Raw genomic sequence first — 11,532 nt, forward strand, 5'->3', positions numbered from 1 at the left:
GTGTAAAGTAATATTTTTCAAAAACTTTATTAAAGTCCCTTGGGTTGGTGAACAGATTGCCCACGTCATCCACTATCTGGGGGATCAATAGTTGGTGCGCCAAAAGACGACTATTTTTTTCCCCATATTCATAAAAACGCCCCCTTGAACACAAGATAAGGGCTTCAGCCTTTTTAGTGGAAAGCAAATTATATTTGTCTGAAGATTAAGGCTTTTTATATATATAAGCCATTTGCCTATCCAAAACAGATATGGATGTTGACAGGTCTGTTTTAGTCTGGACTTTTTCTCGTACAATATGAAATAATTTCACCCCATAAAACTGCCTTAAGCGACTCCCACAAGATGGAATTAGATATAGAGTCAGATTTATTAGTAACCAAAAAGAAATCGATGGAATTTGAAATTTTTGTGCAAAACTCTTCACTCATCAAAAGTTGAGCATTAAGACGCCATGGATCTCTTTCCTTCTCATATGAATCAAAAGTGAGGACCAATTGTACTGGCCCATGGTCAGATATTACAATAGGTAAATAATCTATGCTTTCTATGGAATCTGAAAAATGTTGATCTATAAAAAAAAATGGTCAATGCGAGAAAAGGAGTAGTCTGGTTGCGAGAAAAAGGAAAAAGATTTGGCTGAAGGGTTCCTAAATCTCCATGGGTCAATACACCCATTCTGAGACAAAGACTGGGCCATCTTAAAGTTGGGAGTGCACCTAGCCACTGACCGATCCAGCATAGGATTCACCACACAATTGAGGTACCCTCCGAAAATAAGTTTGTGTGTGTCCAGGTCAGGAAGTTTAGAGAAAAGCCCATTCATAAAATCCATATCATCCCAGTTTGGAGCGTATATATTAACGAGTAACACGGGAGGCCTGAAACAATAACATATCTGCCGTTTTGGTCAGACACGATTTTTGAAGACTTAAATTTAACCCTTTTATGAAATAAAATAGCGAACCCCCCTGGATCTTGAATTAAAATTGGAATGGAATACTTGACTAATCCACCCCCTACGTAACTTAGTGTGTTCAACTTTGGACAGATGAGTTTCCTGTAGGAAAATAATGTCAGCGTTTAACTGTTTAAGATGGGAAAATATTTTCACAGTTTTTATGGGAGACTGCAGACCCTTTACATTACATGAAATAAACCTAACCCCGAAACCTACGTTTGGATTCATCAAAAAGAAATATCCCAAAGAAAACTGGGTATGCAGTAGATACTAAATAATATGGCTGTATCAGCAGAAGAGAGGGAACCAGAGGGAAGGAGGAAAAAAAAAACCCACACAAACAACAGACACAGAAAAATACAACTCCCCACAACCACCCCCACCCCATGTCCCAAATAACCATCCTGAAAAAACCTTCCAGCAAAAACCAATCTCTATAACTAAGGCCTAGCGTATACCAACGCCCACAACACTGCACATAAACTTGTGTAGCCCAACTGAACAGTTAAGCAATAATTTCATACCAGGCAGATGTATATTTAAGAAAATAACAGAACAAGAGCACAACCCAAAAAGAAACTAGCCCCCAGATACTTTTTTTTGTTCCTCTCTTCCCCAGCAACTCACCACCAGTCAACCTAGGTACAGTCATCACCTGTAATCATGGAAAAAAGCCTGAGCCATTTCTGGCATGTGAAAAGTTATAGGACGGCCTTCAAAGTCGACTCGCAAACGTGCAGGGAAAGTAAGCCTGAAGCGGATTCCCTTACTGTACAGAGCTGCTTTTATGTCGCGAAATGCAGCACGTCTGCGAGAGAGGTCGGCACTGTAATCTGGGAAGAACCTGATTTTGTGACCTTGAAAGGAAAGTTCTCCACGAGCGCTTCAGAGTACAAATTCCTTGTCTTGAAAATTGAGGAGCAGGATAATAAGCACTCTGGGCTTTTTATTTGAACCTTCGTTGGTCGCCATACGACCCAGCCTATGAGTTCTGTCCAGAACAGGTCAAAATTGAAACTTCTCTGCTCCGAACACCTCAAAAAGAAGATCAGTCATGAAATTCACTGGATTGACCCCCTCTAGTTTTTCAGGTATCCCTATTACACGAAGATTCACTCTCCTTGATCGATTTTCCACATCATCCAGCTTATCCAGGAGTTCAGTATTATGGGCTCGGAGAGATTCGCATTTATTCTCCAGAGCAACAACTCTATCGCTACGGTCAGATGCAGCATTCTCTAGACCTTTAATGCTACCTGTATGCGAGTCTACAATTTGTTTGATGGAGTTAAATGAGTCCTGGATTGGCTGCAGGGCCTTGCTCAATGTGCTCGCATGCTCCGATAAAAGCGAGAGCTCCATGCTTTGTAATGCTGGCAAAAACCAAGGTGGACACACAGTATCGTCGATAGCTCATTTTTCCTCTGTTGTGCTCATTGAGCGAGAACACTCCAGACTCCCCAAAGGCAAGGCACGAGGCTCTGTGACCAAGATAGCATCGCCCGATGTAGCCGCTTTAGCAGAGAACATTCGCTCAATGGCGGGAGTGCGGGTTCCAGAAGTAGCTTTCGAAGTCATTTTCTCTCTAAGGTTGTGCGACATCTTATTTTCTAGTGCACTATTGTAACTCATCCAACTTGTCCCTCATCCAATATTAAACGTAAATGAATAAAAGATGCTTATTTATGGTGAAATGTGCACAGTTTGCAGGAGCGGTGGCGTTGCACGTCTACTCTAACTCCGACATCAGCCGGAAGTCCCTTTTTTTTTTTTTTTTTTAATTAAGATTTGTCTATTGTGATAAAATTACTATCAAACTTTTTTTACTGCTGTATCTGAAAAGAATAGGCTTTGCACAATGGGCCTCATTCAGCAATGACTTCCTAAGTTTGTTCTTAAATGTGTTAGAAAAAGCCTGAATATCAGAATCTTTGTAAAAACTGTATAAGTGGGTTTTAAGGAGAAAGAACGGCTGGTGAATGAAGCCCATTGTTAGTACAGCAAAATTGTCATATTTTAGGAATTTATTTTAATTATAGTTGGAATTGCTAAAGAAAGTGGTAGTGTGTGATTTGACTGGATATTTATGAAGTTTATACTTCATTTGTATGCAAGTGACAAAAAATTGAATTGTGTTTTGGTGGACATAAGCCAGTGCAGCCAGTGCGGACTTAAACACTGATCAAAAAGAAGCACAACTGTTTGATCAGACAGATGACTAAAAACACTTCACACATTATTATTTTTAGGAGTGATTTTGAGAAGAAATATTTGACTACTTGATCGTAAATATCAGCAAGTATTCAAAGCCTGCGAAATGCTGTTCAGGCTTAACTATACAAAAAAGTATTAAAACTCTTGTGTGTCTCTGTCTGTGCAGCGAGTATAGACCTTGAAATAACAGTGCTAGAAAAGGCTTCTAACATTCTCTCTCATCTAATTCCATCCCTCTTCACAATGTGTGCACAAGAAGATCCATTTTGATATCACAGCCCTTGATGATGTGTATTTCTCAGGAACTCATACCACAGTGACGATACAGTGTGCACCCTAACATCCACCTGTTTATTTAGTTCTCTCACCACACTCTATAGCTTGTTCACTTCTGTTCCGCTCCTCCATCCTTGCAAGTTCTGGAGGACTGGCGTGGTTAATAAGACTGTAGTTTTCCCTCTGCACCCCCCACCCACCACCCCCCTATGCATGTCCTCCTTCTCACACCCAGTATCCCCCCACATACAGCCCTGCCAGTGCCACTGACCTGTGGTAAGAGGGAAATCAATAGTCAATTCCATTTTGCAGCCTGCCTGTGACAGGTACTAGATAGGAGTGGATTGGATGCTTGTAAGGAGCAGGAGCGTGAGTCTAAGCTTGTCTGCCCCCACACCACCCCCACACCCCCCAGACACACACACACTCAGTCCTGCTATACTGCACTGCTGTCTCAAAGACGACTATAAAGTGCACAGAGCGACTGTGCTATTTCCTACTATAGCTTTCACTCACAGCAGCTCTGCTGCCAATTGACCTTCCTGTGGTCCACTGGTTGGACAAGCTTTACAGAACATTGCCAAAAACCCTATTCAATCATACATTCATCAGCCATACTGTTAAAGACACGCACTCGTTTTTATACTCATTGTCCATTTTACCACATAGATGCACTTTGTAGTTCTACAATTACAGACTGTGGTTCTTCTGTTTCTCTGCATGCTTTGTTAGCCTCATTTTACCCTGTTCTCTAAAGGAAGAACTTCCACAGGACCACCACATAGCAGGTATTATTTGTGTGGTGGGTCATTCTCAGCATTACATTAACACTGATGTGGTGGTGGTGTGTTAGTGTATGTTGTGCTGGTATGAGTGGATCAGACACAGCAGTGCTACTGAAGTTTTTAAATACTGCGTCCATTCACTGTCCACTCTATAAGACATACCTAATTTGTTGGTCCACCTTGCTGATGTAAAGTCAGAGATGAGCTCATCTGTTGCTGCACAGTTTGTGTTGGTCATCCTCTAGTCCTTCATCAGTGGACCCAGGACACTGTTGGCTGGGTATTTTTGGTTGGTTAACTATTCTCAGTCCAGCAGTGACACTGAGGTATTTAAAAACTCCAGCAGCACTGATCCACTCAGACCAGCGCGACACACAGTAACATGCCACAACCATGTCAGTTCTGCAGTTCTGAGAATGATCCACCACCCAAATAATACCTGCTCTGTGGTGGTCCTGTGGGGGGTCCTGACCATTGAAGAACAGAGTAAAAAGGGGAGTAACAACAAGTACAGAAAAACAGATGGACTATAGTATAATAGTAGAATTACAAAGTGCACCTGTGTAGTAAGGTTAACTGATAAAATGTATAATGAGTGTGGAATCAAAGAGTGGTTTTAATGTTATGGCTGATCTTTGTAATTCAAAATGGAATTAGAAGCAAGAAAAACATAATCTCTGTGCTTAATCAGGACAGTGTAAATAGCCCCATGGCAGTAAGTGACAGGCTTCCTTTTCATTTCCTGAGAGAGATTGGACTCTGAATTTCAATTAATCTCAATAGTACACTCTAAACTGAGGGACAAGTTGGAGCAGTGTGTCAAATGCAAATAAAAACAGAAAGCGACGATTTGTACACTTACCTGTTTAAAAAAAAATTAGCATAAAGAGCAGATGTCTAATAATCTTATCAACTTCATTTTTTTTTGTAAGTGTACATTCATTCTTAAACTGATGCCTACAATGTATACCAAAACAAGAATGTGTTGCAGAGGCAATTTGAGGCTGGGAATGTTGTGAAATCCACATTCAAAAACATTTTAAACTGTTATGCAGTCCTGCTTGGAAACATAGGAAGCATCTTGGAAATTCTATTTTGTAGTAATGACAAAAATTATGCAAATAGTGTATGTTTTCTGAGATCTCACTGAGTAGTACAGTTCTGAGGATGATTCTTACAACTTTTTTAATTAAAATCAGCTTTTCTCTTCATTTAAAACCAAAAATCTCAGCTTCTAAAATCCCCATTTCATAAAAATGTAGTTAATTCCTGACTGTGTTCTGAATGATATTAGAGAAGGATTTTATCAATACATGATTTATGCTAGATTTTGCATTAAAAACAAACTGAAAAATGTTTTATAAAATTAGTGCACACACATTAGCAGTTATTAAGTAATAAAAGAAGGAGATTTCAAAAGACAGTAATGATCTCTCTGGAAAATGTTTACACAGTGAAATAATCAATTTACATCACATTTGCATCACATCATCTAATGTTTATCATTAAAAAGGTGTTTTTTGAAAACAATGTTTATTTGGTATACGTGTTGACATTGGTATGGGGATAAATAAAGCTATGCTCATACAGGATTGGGTAATAATTTGTCATGTTGAACAAAATACGTATATAGTGGTAACTTTGAGTAAAAACATATGTAGTACAGTGTTTATTAAAATGCATACAGGAGAAAATGTGCAAAAAAAGGTGACGCAAGTCATTACATCTTATCAAAAACACAAACAATCTCATTTTCAACTTCCACTATGTCACTCTAAAACATAAAAACCAATGCTATGCAAGTTTAATGATTTCTTTTTGTAGCTTATACAAGTTTTAGTAAATATGAAGTGTATTAAAGAACAAATTTACATTTGTTCCTATGCAAAACAATATTTTTATTGGGCAAAAAGCATGTATTTATTTTGGTTTGCTAAGACTAATTTCTGTTTGCTTCCCTTTGATACAGAAACCATGGAACAGTTCAATCAACCTTACTTTTTGTGGTTATAGGACAAGTTTCATTTATGGTCTCCTAGATACGTGCTGTTTCTCAAAACATACACTGACTCAAGCCACGCCACTCTTCTCTGTGCGAGATTAGCTGCAGAAGTTCAAAAAGCATGTAATGTCTCACACCAAGCAATCTATCCATTATTGCCGATTAGCACAGAAATGAAGGGAAATGTGTCGGCTTCACTCTAATTAGATAATGTGTTTTTTATTAGCATGGAGCATCTTTTTCCTCTCTCTTCATAGCACTGCAATTTAGTCCTATTGTCTTGTCTGCTTCCTGATTAGTTTCTGCGGTTTACTACTGAGGGAAGATAAAGCAGTTGGTAACTGAGTGGGTGAGTTTATAATAAGTAAGATAGCTTGCCACAGAATTAGTTTATAATTTGCTGAACTAATAAACCTAATTTAACAAATGGTCTGCCATGCGTAGTGAGGTGAAGGCACAGGTTACACTGATATTTAGGATTCAATTTCACACACCCAAGACTCATGTTCATCCACCCACGTCTACTTTGCTGCTGTGAGATCACCGAGCTTACAACATTTCCTGTTTTTATTGCGTAGCTGTGCTGATTTCTTCGTTTTTCTCGGAAGAAGGGGCCTGATGTTGAAGGACTTTGGTTAAAAACAAACCTACGTGCAAAGTTTGTATTGCAAAAAGAGGGAGATGATTAATGGAATAGACTCCAGTCTGCTCGAATATGTCTGGTCTATTCGTGAAGACATGGCAAACGGCAAACAGATCTGTTTTTGGCTAGTAATTCAGCTCACTACATTGAAATTAGGGGGTGGAACTAGATCATATGCATTGAGTTGCTGTTTTTTCACCTGTATGTGGTAAACTTAGTGTCCTCAATATTATTAGGTACCCCTAACATATAGTTACACAATTGCTCACTGTAGCTCATCACACTCAGCACTGCAGTGACACTATGGCTGTGGCATGTGTATGTTCTGCTAATATGAGCAGCTGGGATTTTTAACACTGTACACTTACTGGCCACTTAAATAGACATAAATATGATTATGGTGCATCTTGTAGGTGGATTTAGAGATAATAGGGCAGATTTAGTAAGAGAAGTGCTAATAACTGACAGTTTGACAGTTTGTGCCTGTGGGGGTATCTAATTTAGTAAGTTAGCTGCTAAGAACTTTCAAGCAAATAACCACAGGTGCAACTTCATAATTAACATATGACCAGCACAAATTTCCCCGTTGTGAGACTAATAAGGGTTAATTAATCTTAAAAGCAAAGGTGATGTAACACAGTGGTAAACATGTTGCAGGCATCAAATTCAAAATGAGTGAATATTTACAAAAAATAAAGTTTATCAGTTTGAACATTAAATATCTTGTCTTTGTAGTGTATTCAATTGAATATAGGTTGAAAAGATTCTGTTTTTATTTATGTTTTACACAACATCCCAACTTTGGAATTGGAAACAATGGAATTGGGGTTGTATTATCTGAATGGCTTATTTTTTCGGCATTGCGACTTAAGTCAAAATAATGACTAATAACCTGGCGGGGTGTATTAAAGGCTTTGTGGTGTAAGTCAACATTACTCAGAAAATGTCTGGAAACTGACTTAATATTTTCAAGTACAGTTCTTCATTAGTTTTAAATTGGTAAAGCTTAATAGAACCCTGCATGTTTTGACAGGAAACCTGAGTATTGCTAACCACTAAAATGTCACAGAAGAAAATTTAAGATTAAGGGACCCTTATTAGTCCCAAAACAGGGAAATTTCACCTCCGTATTTAACCCATCTGGGCAGTGAAACACCACAAACACACTAGGGGCAGTGAGCAGCCTTATCCGCAGCACCCAGGGAGCAATTGGGGGTTAGGTGTCTTGCTCAAGGACAGCTCAGTCACGTACTATTGACTGTTGCTGTCGGCTCTGGGGATCGAACCTGCAACCTTCCCGTCGCCTAACCACCAGCCCACGACTGCCCCATTATAGTTTCATGTTATGTTAAGTGGACAGTAAACAGAAAGTTATCATTCCAAATCTGTTTACATTACTTGGCAAAATAACAAACAAACAGAGAGAATAGTTTGAAGGGAAAAGACTGGAAGGTTATTTATTTGTAACATAAGACAGGTTTTCTTTGAGATTCAAGTTTGCTTTCAGGCTTGTTGGCAAACATGCTTCTCAAAATGTTGTATAAGAACTAGTGTGGAAACTACAAGTGAAAAAAACTTAAAACTTATCCTAATGGAAAAATGCATCCATTCAGTTGGAAGTATTCCATCTTACTTGGAGAACTTTCAAGGGTATTTACACTGTAGCTGTTGTTGAAGCTTCCTGGTGCAGAGAGTGTCACAGAAGTCACAGTGCCTTCAGAAATCAGTGTTAGTGTCCCAGTCATGATGCAGAATACATCCAGAGTTATCACAGTCCTAACAGCATGTAAAGAAAACAACCAGTTCTAGTTTTAGCTCATCTGAAAGCACACTCATCAAATCACTCACTTGTCAAGGCCTCTTTCACAACTCTAGTGCCACTTTAACCCGGAGTGGCTGAAACATTTCACTGCTACGATTGGTGTTAATGTGGTGTCCAAATTCCCCACTTTTTAGACTATACTTTTGTGCTGTGAAGACAGTTTATTTTTGAGCGTGCTTCCAAACATACTCCTCTCTGTGTGTTTCAACCTTTTTTGTGTGTGCTACTGATTTTTTTTTTAGCCTGCTACCCCAAGTGTCACCGGCTAAGTTAGCACACATTTATACATTATATATACATATATTTTATACAAATATATATACATATATTTTAATAAGCATCAAGCAGCAATGTATATGGAGACGATTTCTCTGTTGCTTCTTCCTGCTCATTTGTCCCTCCCACTCACTCAAAGCACATAAGTAGTCAAATAGCTCTGCCCATAGTTATTATTATTATTATTATTATTATTATTATTATTATTATTATTATTTAGACAGAACCTGCTCTTGATACACTTTGAAGAGAGTAAAATATACTCACTGAAATAGAAAATTGCAGTTTAAAGCATTGTTCAACTGGAAGCAATCAGTTTAGGTTTTTTTTATTTCTTCCATCAAATTAATAATGATATATGTTGTGCATACACAATTCTTTTAGTTGAAAATAAATTAATTTGTACTATAAACTTTTTTCTGTCTCTCAGCAACAGCAATGACAGCCATGTTAAAGGTGTATTAATAATGTACAGAGCTATAACATTCTCCTCCTACATGAATATGTATTTATAGGAAACTCCTATGAAGGCATATGCAAAGTGTAAGAGAGCAGCAACCACACCTTTGATGTTCTTATAGGCATTAAAGAGTCCTTGGCCCGTTTCACTAAATCACAATTCTCTTGTAAGCACCCTCCAGCACCTGATCAACTCAGGTGAAGTCACTGAGTGGGAGTTCTCTCGAAGTGGAAATTCTCTGTTGATACTTCACATTAGATCTCTGAGAAAGTCTCATCATATTGTAGTTCACTGGTAGCATCCGAATAAGCGCTTAGTCTGATCCATTTTTGTCTGTGGGCAAAATGAATGTTGTTTTTTTAAATCACCCCATCGTGTTTTTGTTTCCAAAGCCTACATGTTTTGTTTCACAGTAATATCATCATTTGTCACTGTGCCATTTGTTTCACGTGGTTGTCAGAATAGGAATATTTCTACATATATGCAGCATGTAAACCAATGTTAGCCACTTCTGCACATTTAATTCACATCATAAGACCAAAATACACCACACAAAACTATTTTTCTTAAGTGTGGTTGTCAAGTAACTACCACAGTCTAAATGGCTGGTAGTGTAATAGCAGTGTTGATTAGTGGTAGATTGTGGCATATTACTGGTAGTTGTAGTAGCGCATAGTTGCAGAAGCCTTATTTTCAGGTAATATAATGACATCAGTGAAATGCTAACTGAGCATTTAGTTTGCTTGTATATTACTTCACAAAATTGTTAGGCACCTGAGAAAATTATATTTCATACATTTTTGGAGCTGTATTGAAAGTAAGCATTACTTTAATACGGATAGTCTATTACATTAAATATAAATGATTTTAACCATATTAAAGAGTGTTTGATGACTGCTTTACTTCATTTAATTCTACTGCCAGAGGAGTTACAGCACTGTGTGTGTGGAATCAGACCTTTCTGTAATGCTCCTGTGTTTTCTATCACTGCATAAAAGATGCATGGTGTGAACAGAATCGCAGACGCTCGCAGGTAAAAGGGGAAAAGATTACCTAAGAATACCTGAGGTAATCAGGAGAATCCCCAGAGGGAGAAAACATATATCCAAGTCCAAGTTCAATCCAAAGTCATGACACAAAACAGTCCAGGCAGGCAGAGGTACACAAGGGCAAAACAATACACAAAACCAGGTCAGGAATAGCGAGAAGTCGATACACAGGAAATACACTATAGATAAACCGCTCAGTAATTGCATGGGAACAATACCTCACAAAGAGGCCAAGTAAAGTCCCAGCTTATAAAGAGAGAAACAGGAGTCCATCAGGTGCAAGACATTAGAATTCCGGCGACTGTGATCAGGTGTGGGGGTAGATCACATGATCCTCTCGAGCATTCTGGGAAGTGGAGTCCGACTTCCCCGCTGACTGCGTGACAATGGCACAGTGCTTTTCTTACAAATGAGCACAAAACTCATACAAAGTGTGGTTCAGATCAGTAAGAGCTTCTTCTTATTTTTATTTTTATTATTATTATTATTATTATTAATCAATATGTGTGTTACATATTGCTGTTGTCAGAACAAAATGTCATATCTCCAAAATGGTAACTTTACAGGAGAGAGAAGAAACCTACTTTACTTTTAATGAAAGTCAATGGAACCAGACATTTTTCCCAAATCATCTATCCATCTAAAAGATTAATCAGATTTCAAAGCGTTATATTTTTACAACTGTGAGGCACCTAGAAACCAATCACATAACAATTGAAAGAGGGGGACATAGAGTTTCTTCAGAGAGACTTTCACTGGAAGATGGTTTGTGAGGAGATGACCCCTGAGCAGAAAGTGTTTTGCATTCTCCACTTCAATGTGATTTTTGTGGCCAGTGAATCTGCAACAGCTTAGAGCAGTCGCTGGTTCCACAACACTGGATATAATGAACTTTATGCTCACTTAAACCATTTACAATTTACTGCATTGTTCTGTAATGACTTACATTTATGAAGTGAAGTGAATACATTTGAATCTTTTTAAATCACCCTATATAGGGTGGACTTGAGTTATGTAACATTAAACAATCACAGGATTTCTTTG

Source organism: Pygocentrus nattereri, chromosome 3 (assembly GCF_015220715.1).
Source record: "Pygocentrus nattereri isolate fPygNat1 chromosome 3, fPygNat1.pri, whole genome shotgun sequence".
Classification (NCBI taxonomy): Eukaryota; Metazoa; Chordata; class Actinopteri; order Characiformes; family Serrasalmidae; genus Pygocentrus; species Pygocentrus nattereri.